Below are 13270 nucleotides of genomic sequence, written 5' to 3' on the forward strand. Positions count from 1 at the left end.
TCTCGTTTGTATTGGTAACGCTATACAGGAAGTATTTTAAACATCCTGCATTATTTGACAAAGCATCTATATCATTATTTCGATTTGAATGCTATATTAATACTTTTCACGTTATTCCTTTTCAATAGATATTGCTCAATTGGTATAATATAAAAAAAAAAATCATTTGGATTTTAATTGAATGTTATATAATTTGTTTATTTACACAGTATTAAATTTTAAGATACACTAATCTTAAATATCTATTGACACGTTCAACAGAAAACGCTCGTCATGGTCTTGTGTTGTTGCTTCAACTATTTACGTAAACAACCTAATTTTTTACGAGAATAAGAAAATGTAAGCATTGTTTCTGCAACTTAAGCCAAAAAACATAAATATAGTTTATCTGATTATGCGTTATTTTATTTAAAGGATATATAGTAAATATATTTGCATTTTTATATATGATAACATTTGTTTGAAACGAATGATTTCAATCGGGAACTGAAAAAAATATTCTTAAATGAAAATAGAGATTGACATAGATGGATAACTTCAAACTAGAATTTATGACAGACGCGTGATCTTTCAATCCTCAACTTTAAACTTCTCAACAGTAACATACCTTCGGTCCTTTTGCTGCATCGAATTGTGTTTCATGTCTTCACTGGTACGTAACGTTTACATGCATGTTCACACTATACGGTTGTCATTAGCTGATGTGTGAACTTTACAAAGAGTTAACAGAAGCTATATTATAAAAGCAATATGATTTGAAACCGATAAACTACTGTCTTTTTTATTTTTCATCATCAACTCATAGCTTAGAATGAATATAGCCCATTAGAATAATCAAACAACTTAATTGACCATTGTGTCGTAGTACTCCAATAACCTGTCTTCATTTTCACCATCTTCCACTCTTAAAAATAATGTTTCTACAAAAGTGAGTTAAATAGTGAGACATTACCCCCACCCACCCCAAACAGTTGCCTTTATTGCTGTATATCATATTTGTTTTCTGATTATATTTTGTATACGTAAACGAGACTGTTTAAAAAAAAAGTCTCGTTTAAATTGTTTTGCCGTTGTCATTTCGGGGCTTTGTATAGCTTGCTATGCGGTAGTAAGTTTTCTGCTTAAGTTAGTTTGATAGTAGCTACTTACAATAGACACCTATAATATGTTCTATAAAGTTAGTAACTAAATGCCTGTACATCTCAGTGTTTTAACCTTTTCGAGGCCCCTACTCACTAGTTCATGATCCAGCGATTTGAATTAATTCGCAAGTTTGCGATTAATCAGATTGTCTTTTTCTGAATGTGATATAGAAATATTGTCATGAGAAGAATGTCTGAGTAGATATCAGCTACATAAAACATGAGAAAAACGCGCTTGGATGATTACAGCTTCCCATTTCATGAGACGAATGAACTTAAAAATAATAGCATCTCAGATCATGAGAACAATGTATACTTGGCATATAAAACTTAAGCATCCCAACATATGCACTTCCGTAATTGCTATTTGTTTAACTTTTTCAGACTATATACAATAAAAACACATTGAGATTCCAAAAGGCTATATCATTCTACAAAACGAATTAAAATTTAATGAATAAACACATCATAAAAAAAGTTATGCGTTAGCCTTCCTATTTCAATACATATAATGTCGCTGGACCATGAGAAGAAAGCAGAACGTATCTTCATTTTTTCATAAACAGTATTCGATATTTACATTTTTTTAGAGAACTTTACTTATGGTTCTAGAATCCCCCTCATAAAAAAGTGAACTTTAATATCAATTTAAGAAGAATATAAAAACAATTAAATCTTGCATCCAGTTTTCTGTGCTACCCTCATACAGATGTCATATTGTACTATTCTGTAGCTTATTAAAAAGATAATCGGAACACTTTGGCTATATTTGGCAGTTGGTCGTTGCAAATACGGATTATACATTTTTATTGTACAATTTCATGACTTTTGAACGGATTGCTTTTTAAATGTTCTAATTGCTTGTTTTTGTAAAATAAAACGGGTAGGACTTTTTAAAAATACCATATGTTCTACCTTTATTTATTAATGTACATGTACACTGTAACTAGCCTTTGGGTTCGTATCACGACGTCATCAAAGATGAGTTGGTGTTAGAATATTAAAGACTAGATTACATGTAGATACATATGCATCGCAGCACATATGGCAATCGAGAGTTATTGCCCTTAGGGTTAATAATAAAGATAAATAAGTTCATAAAAAAATCCCCAAACGGTACCAATTTTAATACAGCAGATGCGCATTTGAAAGTGACAATTAATGTCACTTCAGTGATGCTATAGGCCAAAATATTTCGAAATAAAAATCCTAATACAAACGGTGAGGAGATGATAAAAAGATACGTGTATGTGTACATTGTCATAATTGATTTTAATGGAGCTTGCAGCTTTGTTTTCCTGAATATAAATAAGTCTCGCTTACATGTATCTCATAATTAATTTAACATTTAACAGAAGAAACATGCAGGTAAGCCTCTTCATATTTAGTAACTTTGGGTATTTGTAAATGAGACAGCACCCGACACTACAATAATATCAACATATAGGAAAAAATGCAGTACCATTTATGGAAAACCTTCTTTTTTTCACCAATTTTGACGGAATAAGATTGGACATAAATGCCCCGGAGAGTTGTCTCATTGGCAATCATACCACATCTTCTTATATCGTTATATAACAATATTAACAGGCAACTATTGTATGGAAAGTATAAAAAGAAGAGGAGTGATTGCCAAATAATGAAACACAAATTTTAAACGAAAAAAACAAACGACATATTGTGTATGTTAGATTGCATTTTTGCGAAATGCTCTAAACGGGGCAAGATATTTGATTTGAAATGATTTCATATAATGCATCATCTATATATGAAGGTCTGGATTGGACTCCCTTCTTTCTTAATTCTTTAATTTTTCAGTCAATTTTTCTCTCGTGATTCTTTATATTTTTTGCCCTTAATTCTGTACGTTTTGATAATTATTCTCTATTATATAATTAAATAACATGTATGCTTCATTACACAACGTTATTTTGATTGGCTAAGACTTTTTCGCATCATTCTGAAATTAACCTCCATTTCAACATGAAATGTAACATTCATAAATATATAATGACACGAGCTTCCACAATGCAGTGCACAGGTATATAATGAAAAACTTGATAGAAATCGTGTTTTCATGATCCTAGCAAAAACAAATGTAATTATAAGTATAGAATGCTTCTTTTAGTAATTCTATAGGGTTGTAAAAGCAGTGACCGTGCCCACATTTTTTAGAATTTAGCGAAAGCGCTTCATACGCAATGTACTTTGGTCAATGCTTTTACACCCCAATTAATTTACAAAAAGAAGCATTCAATTCTCAATCAACACCCACCAGACCCTCACATATAACAATGGTTTAACTTATATTCATTTGTCGTTCTTGCTTAGAAATATTGTTGTTTTTTGCAGACCAAAGTGGTGTTGGTTGTTCTGGTCCTAGCGGTGATGCTCATCCTAACTAACGCCCAACAGACCTGCAGAGGGCGCTGCGATAATAAAACATCAGTATGCCAAAGAGAGTGTAAAATTAACAACAACAGCATTAAAAAGGTACAGAAGTGTGTTGATAAATGTTGGAAAAAAAATAGTAAATGCAAGAAGAAATGCCGGAAAGGACGCGATCTTGGTCTTCTAGACTCACTGGAGTCATTGCATGACTCGCTGGAAGATGAAGAAGACGCATATGATTTCTTGTTGTACTAGTCACAGACGGAGATACTGGTAAACCCTATAGGAGATACCGGTAGACCCTGTCGGAGATACTGGTAGACCCTACCGGAGATAAAAGTTTAGCAGATATTTTAATTTAATGATCCCTATTTTCCACTTTTTATATTGTGACAATTAATCGTTACTAGAATAAACGTACCAGCTCATTCGTGTAATATTTCACACTATTTTATTGTTTGATGTTTTGAAGTTCTTTACTGTCATTTATTAAAAGTAAATATTTGAGGATACTGTCCTGGAGAATCCTAATTATTTTTGCTATCCAAAAGGTTATTCACCAAAATAAATTAAATTTACATTACGTTGATTGAAAGAAACGTCTTCATTTGTTTTAAGATGATAAATTCACTTTAAAATAGCTATACGTTAATTGTTGTTGTTGTTGTTTGTGTTGTGGGTAATAGTACAGTGGCCGAGATTATGATATGTATATTGTCTAGTTTTATGATGATATAGTTCTTCGTTTTTTAACCAGCTTTGAACCTTTTTACATAACACCATGGTGTCTATTGTTTTGATTTGTGTCAACTTTTTTTCCAAGAACAAAGACCTATTTAATTTTCTCTGCAAGAATCAGCAAAATTAGTCCTAATCGTTTTTGTTATCCCATCAGCAACTTAGAAAATACTGCATATAAGAACAAATTTCCTTTAGCATTTTCAGTTGTTGATTACGTGGAATATTTTTGAACTCTAGATGAAAGAAATATTCAAGAAATTAGAGGTACATTTTTTATGTCTCCTTAATATCCCACTTTTAATCAAATGGTCCTAATAAAAATAAAACATTGTAATCATTCCACACGATATAAGATGCAGTGCAATATTGCTTTTAACAGGCTGCATGATTCTAATGTACATTTTCAGTTATTTTCCTAGGACTTAGTCTTATGGGCCGCAGTGAACTATAAACGTATTTACACTTTTGGTTTTTAGCAGAATTTTGTTCCCGAATGACCTTAGATCTACTCTGAATAAACTTTTGACGTTAATCACTTTTTTAATCTTAACGTCAAATTTTTCCAATTGTGATGGCAAAGTTTACGGGAAATTGTCTGACTTTACGTAATGGCGGACAAATTTGTATACTTGTAAGTGTAAATACGTCTATTGTCATCACTCGGCCTCCTTCGTCTTGTGGACTTTTATAAGTTATATGGTAGTCGCATGTTGTCTGTATCTTAATGTTTTTCGTCCAATCCTTTGAAGCGGTATGGTTCGAGAATTACAAGTAACATCTTGATCTTGACCTTTTAATTGTAAGGTGACATGTCCGATAGGGATTATTTCACCGCGCATACGTAATGTTGTAATTACTTAATCAAAATACTCCGCCCATTACAATATCTCCTAATGATCTGCCTTTGTTTGTTGACAAATCTTCTGTGTATTGAGTTCCAGTCCTTTGTAGTATTATCAACAAAAGTATTGCGGTTGTCCACGCTGTTATGACAATGATTCTATATTATTATAAGGAGAAAGGAGGTATTCGTCAATGAAATATTGACCCAAGCTCAAAACTGCACAAACATATCTATATTGACTTTAAGATATGAGATTTGATATATAACTAAAGAGACACCGAACCAATTAATTAATCAAAACATATCTATATTGACTTTGAGATATGATATTTGAAATATAAGTCAATGAGACAACGAGCCATCTAATGTTCAAGTAAACAAGAATCATATCACCCTTCCATTCATAAAACGACCAGTATTTTAACAAGACATCATCTGCACAACCAACATAAGTCGCAGATATTACAAAAAAATAATCAATTGGTTCTTTTTTGGAGATGATAACACAAACTGTCAATATGTACTCTGCAACACTTCACAGTAGCGAAGGTAGAACATTACATAAACAATTATATGTATGTCCAACACTATTCGACAATCTCTACAGATTCAATGCTAAAGTTCATTGGTTCATATGTATTCACTTGTTTTTTTTAACCGATTAAGATCAGCACATATACACAAATCTTTTTATTAGTCTCCAAGATTTTAGTCAGCTACACCATTCTACTGCAACCAACAACAATCACGGTGTAGAATGGTACGGAAGCCAATAAGGGCCATTCAAAAAAAAATAAATTATGTCGTAATTACGACATAGCATGTTGTAATTTCGACATAACATGTCGTTATTACGACATCGCTATGTCGTAATTTCGACATAACATGTCGTTATAACGACATCGCTATGTCGTTATTTCGACATAACATGTCGTAATAACGACATCACTATGTCGTTTTAACGATATAGCTATGTCGTAATAACGACATCACTATATATATTAAAAAATATGTATTATGATTGCCAAGAGACTAAATGACACAGAAATTAACAACTATATGTTATCATAATGCCCCCAATAATTACAAAAGCCCCCGCATAGTCAGCTATAAAAGAGGGACGAAAGATACCAGAGGGAGAGGCCCCGAAATGCTGTGTGGCAGACAGTTTTAACATTAATTAATTATTAGCTCCCTTGGTAAAACTCCAAATTTCATATTAAAAGTATTTTTAATTTACACGATGCTTATTAAGTATATATTTGTTAATTGCTTTTGCTATTTAAATTCATTGGTTAAAGATATTTATTCATATTGTAAAGTTTAATATATGTATCGTTGCAAAATCTTTGGTCACCTTCTTTGGTTACCTTCTGTGAGAAACTTATATAATTTATAGATCCTATTTAAGAAGTTACCAACCGAGGAAGGCATGCAGAGTCAGTCAAGGTCTTATAAACCTTCTACTTGTTCCAACAAATTTGTGTGGAATTATATGAGGACTGACATACAGTCCTACCTATAAACAAGCGCTAACTACATGCCTTCGTGTAATAAGAGTAAATTGAAATATTGATTGCTCTCTTTCTACTTTCAAACGTTGGACACGATGTTCCTACAACCTCTAGGATTTAAAACAGAATCTTCGAAATTTCATCCGCAAAACAAAATAAAAATGTTAGAAAACACGAACCAATATTAAAACAAATTCAATATATGTTTCAAATTATGTTTTTACAGCTCTTGATCATATACTAAGTAATATCTAGTATATTTGATGATTAGATTAGCAAAGCTATGTGAAAAAAACCGGATGTCCAACGTTACATTTATGAAAAACTGTTTTAAATCTTATGTATAGTGATCCTATTTCTTATTCTCTGATCTTCTTGATACTTGGCAGGAACAACGACAGGTGTCGGTTCTTTGTGGCGTTAAAGCCGTTATTTTTGCCAAATTTTATTTGACTCGGTGGCTTCATATTAAGCGGGAATAAGAAAAATGTCCAACGACGTTTTTCGTTATCTCAACGACTGAAAGTGAATTTTGTAAGTAGCAGAAAATGAATAAAAAGAGTAAGACAATAATAATATCTAACAAAAGTACAAATATTTGCCTCACGGTTCGTGAGTTCAAATATTGCTGATTCAATAAAATCTTCTCTACACAGTCGTTTTTCAAACGGTAGCCATTTTGTCCAAGTTGATATTTCATTTTTCAAAGCAGTTAACGCGTTTTTTTTATAATTAATCAAAACAAAAGTTAGATACACGAAGAGCAAAAAATGCCAAGATTCTTTTCTTATTAACTACATGTTTGGGTCTTAAAGGAATAAAATGCTTCCACACATTACAAAACAGTAGCCAATTTGTCCAAACGTCGAAAGTTCGAAAGACGCTAATTTCCGTCGTTACATGTGCTAAAGTTTCAATTAAATGTTCATGATAATTAAAACAAATCGTGTTATGAAATTTGGGAAAACAGGTTGATGATTGCTGCCGAAAAAAAAAGAATAGCGCATGTTGCTATAGACTCCACCCGGGGACATAGGTTCGACACAGGTTAAATTTTGCAATTTTTATTAATCGTTTATAGCTTTTAACGATTTATTTAAAAGAATGGGGAAAAACATCTCATTACATGAACTTCGTCCAACTTTTGCAAAGACAAATTTTAGACACCAAGACAGTCCTCTAAATGTGAAATTCGAATTGAAATTTATGTTGTGGAAGTACTCCATAGATCATTTAAAGTCGTCACTTCAGTAAGGTGCAATCACCAATATTACAAGACTTATACCAGTTCACGGAGTGTTTTACTTCGCGATTTGTCCTGCTATTCATGTTATAACTGTCGTGATGAAATTAATTCCTGTACAAGCGAAGCCGGAACTTTTCGTCAATATAAACTTGTGCATGAAATGGAGGTACAGAAATTAAACACTATAGATGACTTGCGGAAATAATTCTCAAGCCAAGGTTCAAGTAATTGAAGGGGTGTATTTCGACAACTTATGTACCAGGGAAAATACAATTCTATTCAAATTCAACCAAGGGTAAAAATGTTCGATTTACTTGCAGAGTGTCAGATATATTTGTATTGGGGTTGAGTTATTATAAGATATAGAAATTTTACAATGACAGATGATATGCACCTTGAAAGTTAAACATCATATGATAAAAGTTCCGTACATCTAAAAAAAATATCTTTTTTATGGAAAACTGTACCACATCTTTCTATATCTACTTCCGTCCCATCTTTCTTTCCCACATTACTTGCGACAGTAATGCATTTTTAGTTGAAATAACTTAAAGGGTAAACATTATTAAATAGATTTCCACAACTTGAGGTAATTTATGATAAAATGACATCACAAAACGAACAGAACCAGAATCAGAAATTTTAAAAATTTTGTAATATAATAATATATATCACCAACATATAAAAAAACGAATAAAACTTGCAAAAATTAATCAAAAACCCTCTTCGACGCCGCTTTTTATGTGTAACGTCGTTTTTTAGGAACATCGTGCCCATCGTTTGACAGTAAATACAGAGCAATCGATACGTCCATTCACCCTCATTACAACAAACCATGGAGTTGTGCGCTTCTTTAAAGAGAGGTGGGAAACTTTGCTTGCTTCGATAGGACTTCTGCTCAGTCCTCATAGTCCCCGGTCGGTTTCTTATTACTTTCAATCAGGATCTATAAAATATATAAGTTTCTCACAGAAGGTAACCAAAGAAGGTGACCAAAGATTTTGCGACGATACAAATATTAAACTTTACAATATAAATAAATATCTTTAATCAATGAATTCAAATAGCAAAAGCTATGCAATTAACAGATATATACTTATTCAGCTTCATGTAAATTATTTAACAATGAAATACACTAAATATGAAATTTAGAGTTTTACCAAGGGAGCTAATAATTAATTAATAACACTGTCTGCCACACAGCATTTCGGGGGCTCTCCCTCTGGTATCTTTCGTCCCTCTTTTATAGCTGATTATGCGGGGGCTTTTCTAGTTATTGGGGGCATTATGATATGACCTATAGTTGTTAATTTCTGTGTCATTTAGTGTCTTGGCAATCATAATACATATTCTTTAATATATATAGTGATGTCGTTATTACGACATAGCTATGTCGTTATTACGACATGTTATGTCGAAATTACGACATAGCGATGTCGTTATAACGACATATTATGTCGAAATTACGACATAGCGATGTCGTTATAACGACATGTTATGTCGAAATTAAGACATGCTATGTCGTAATTACGACATAACATTTTTTTTTTGATTGGCCCTTATCGGCTTTCGTAGAATGGTAACGGACTTATCGTTTTTTTTCGGCGTTTCCGCACTAATCGGGTTCAGCAACGGACGTGTTTTCAGGTGACAACATTTGGCGTAAGTGGTTATTTCTTTCAATTTGTATTAAAGCAGAATTGATATTTCCAAATAAGCTTGATGTCACGGAATGGTGAAATTATTTCTTTTGCTGGATATCTAGTCATATTCATGGGAAGCTACGATTTATTTTAAATTGTTTCCACCAATGTGGTACCCCAACTTGAAAACAAACATTTTTCATGGAAAGACGTCCAATTAAAGCGTGTTTTAAGCTTGTTGATTTCTTCTGCAAGTAAATATTTGGTTATTATTCATTAAATGTAGACATTTTCCCTTTCGGAACTGTTTCATGCACTATAAAGGTCTTAAATGATGGTTAATTTTGAAAATTTGTGGCACCGGACTCTTTGTGTTTTTGGCACCGGACTTTTTGCGCGCAAATGAATATGGAGACTCATATCGTTTCTGTCGGTCTATGTGTTTACTCCGCCTGCATGGTTGTTCAATACTTCTTACTTTATACATTAATCACACATCACACACTGATATATTTTATTAATCCACAAACAAATGTATGAGATTCTATCAGTATCTCGGCCTCATAGCAGGGAGGTTTCTAGTCCAAATAATTATGACGTCTGGGAAGGCTATTCTAGATGCTTGCTTTGACACCCTTCTGCGACGATGTAAAGCCTTTCAAGACGTGATAGTTATTTGAACTAGTAGGTATAAAAAAGAAGATATGGTATGATTGCCAATAAGACAACTCTCCACACGAGTCCAAAAGACATAGTAATTATCAATTATAGGTCACCGTATGGCCTTCAACAATGAGCAAAGTCTATACCGCATAGTCAGCTATAAAAGGCCCCGAAATGACAATCGGTCAAACAATTCACGAGAAAACAAACGGCCTTATCTATATAAAAAAAAAATGAACGAAAAACAAATGTTTCTACACCGAAGTGACTCAAACCAGTTGTTGGCATGACACGGGTTATGTTCTTCTCATATATGTTATGATGGTATGATACTAAACCCCTTACGGGAGGGATTGTGCCTGATATTCATATGATGAAAACATAATCTTTCAATCAGTGTAATTGAAGTCTGGAGCTGGCATGTCAGTTAACTGCTATAGTAATCTGTTGTTTTTGTGTATTTTTGTCATTTTGTTTAGTTTCTTTTGTTACATCTCCTGACATCAGACTCGGACTTCTTTTGAACTGAATTTTAATGTGCGTATTGTTATGCGTTTACTTTTCTATATTGGCTAGAGGTATAGGGTTGAGATCTCATAAACATGTTTAACCCCGCCGCATTTTTTCGCCTGTCCAAAGTCAGGAGCCTCTGGCCTTTGTTAGTCTTGTATTATTTTTAACTTTAGGTTCTTATGTATAATTTGGAGTTTAGTATGGCGTTCATTATCACTGAACTAGTATATATATTTATTTAGGGGCCAGCTGAAGGACGCCTCCTGGTGCGGGAATTTCTCGCTGCATTAAAGACCTATTGGTGACCTTCTGCTGTTGTCTGTTATATGGTCGGGTTGTTGTCTCTTTATCAATTTAACACATTCCTAATTTCCATTCTAAATTTTATTGCATACAAAATTAAGTACCTCCAGTTTTCCCAGGCATTTACACCAAACGATGATTTTTCACTAAGCGCAATATATCTAAAGAAACGCACACACACACACGCGGTTAAAAGACAGTTTACACAGAAAATTGCTCTATACATGTTCGGATAGCAGTAGTTTTACTACTTCAATCACCAACAACGTAGAGGGTATTTTATTTATGCATTCGACGACATCATTGGCGAAAATGTCCAAATGCATTTGTTATTCCCGTTTTTGATACAAGTTGTTAACTGCAATAATGACATGATGTGATTAATCTGCCGAGTGAGTGAATGCATTTAATGCATGAGTTCTATCAGTTTCTGACCAGATTTGTCAAGTTAGAAAATGAAAAAAATATCTAGATAATAAGACAATTTAATAAATGACAAAAATCGACAATAAAGCAAAGAACAGAACCTTTCCCCTGTATGCAATGATGGCTTTTGTCGAAACATTGAAATTTTTCAATAAAACTAACCACTATTAATAATAGGAATTGTTCCTTTTTGGGACCCTTCATTGATGTAGCAAAGGGAATACAACATTTAACATAATGTTGTACAACCTTTGCGATAACGAGTATTATGAAGATATGCTTGTAAAGTTATTTTGAACACGTAGAAAGGCAAACTCATTGGATTTTTGATGTAGTTATTTTCAATGTGCTATGTTGTATACAGCTGTCATTCATTAAATCAATTAATCAGCAAGCGTTCATGTATAGTTTTAATTTCTCATAACAACTTGATTGTCTAAGACACTTATCGTTAACATTTTGTTGGATTTTTTTTTATAAATGAATATTTTTATTGTCATTTTTTTTCATAATTCAAGTTTAAGGTAGCTGTTCATGAGAATGCCCTTCCCCAAATAATGACAAATAGTCAGTGCACAATACATTTATTTTTCCTTGCACATGATTAGCCTGCTATATAGGATGGTTTTTGTTTCTATCATAGGTCAATGCAACTCGTGTCGGATATTTGTCATTTGAGTTAAAATATCACCAGCAAAAAAGTAAGTAAGCACTTTTTTGCTAAAATGAAAGAACATTGGTATGCTCATTTTTATGTAAATTTACTGGTTGTTTAAGGTTGAATTATCAAGACCAGTAAAGTTAATATGAACAACAGATTGAGAGCGATGGCTTCCCTCCTTAATCTATGCTAGAATTTGTTCATGACCTGAAGATGGTTAATAAAAGTTGATTTTTAAGTTATTTTTGTTGCTCGGGTAGCTTCTTTAATTGTTAAGGTTTATCCAAATATCTTTAATTTATTCTGATAATTTGTCCTTACAAATCTGGTCGCTGTCAACTTTAGGAGTCATTTTATTTTATTTTGGGACTATACATTGTTTAAGCAGATGGGAAATGCCTTAATTTTTAATAACAAACTTACGTTATTTTCATTTTATTTCTATGATCACGGCTGAATATGTACATGTACATGTAAAGTATTTTTTTAATTTGTAGAAAAAAGCCATCTTCATATGATTATTGTATAACAAATTTATTTTATTTACAGCTGTTATTAAATAAATTGATTGATCGGAATGCCATCATGCATATCTTTACTTTTGAAAACAATATAGTTACATTGTACTACTTTCTTGTATGCTCGTTCTGACCGGACCCGAATTAAAGGTTCTTTACTTGACCGGTCGATAAGCTTGTCAGTTGTTCTATCAATATTTTTTTTATTAACAAAACTAAATTCTCTAGAGGGTTTTGATTATCATTAACGTCGATAGCTGGCATTTAAAGTTTAAATAGAATTTTACGCTGAACCATTTCTTAATGGCGAAATTTAAGTGGTTGTTTTTTCTGTTAATTTTTTTTCAATTTTTTTTGTTTGTTTCTTGGTGCTTGTGTTGCTATGCAGTAACACTGTCGGAGGGTTTGGCGTCCATTGCTATGTTTAATCCACCTTAAGTCAATGCATGTGGCAGACGTATGCAGTCTGTTGTATCCTTGTAGTAACAAAACTTTGAATTATTTAGCAAGAGGACAAAAGTTTAAAAGTCATTTTTGAGATTATTTTAAAAATCATTGTTATTTTTTTCGTAGTTTGTGAAAGGAAATAAGATGTCAATGTTAAATTTATGAAATATGCAGAGAATACATTTGTATATTCAGTCAATTTGAACAATAGATTTCCC

General features: G+C 32.5%; 1 long non-coding RNA gene across 1 annotated transcript; it reads left to right on the forward strand.

Annotated features, from left to right (window-relative positions):
• Positions 1-2336: 2336 nt before the first annotated feature.
• Positions 2337-4041, forward strand: LOC143062226 (uncharacterized). The gene is made up of 2 exons (XR_012974619.1): positions 2337-2510; positions 3495-4041. It is a non-coding gene; the product is annotated as an uncharacterized LOC143062226 (long non-coding RNA).
• The last annotated feature ends 9229 nt before the right edge of the window (positions 4042-13270 follow it).

This window comes from Mytilus galloprovincialis, chromosome 2 (assembly GCF_965363235.1).
Source record: "Mytilus galloprovincialis chromosome 2, xbMytGall1.hap1.1, whole genome shotgun sequence".
Classification (NCBI taxonomy): domain Eukaryota; kingdom Metazoa; phylum Mollusca; class Bivalvia; order Mytilida; family Mytilidae; genus Mytilus; species Mytilus galloprovincialis.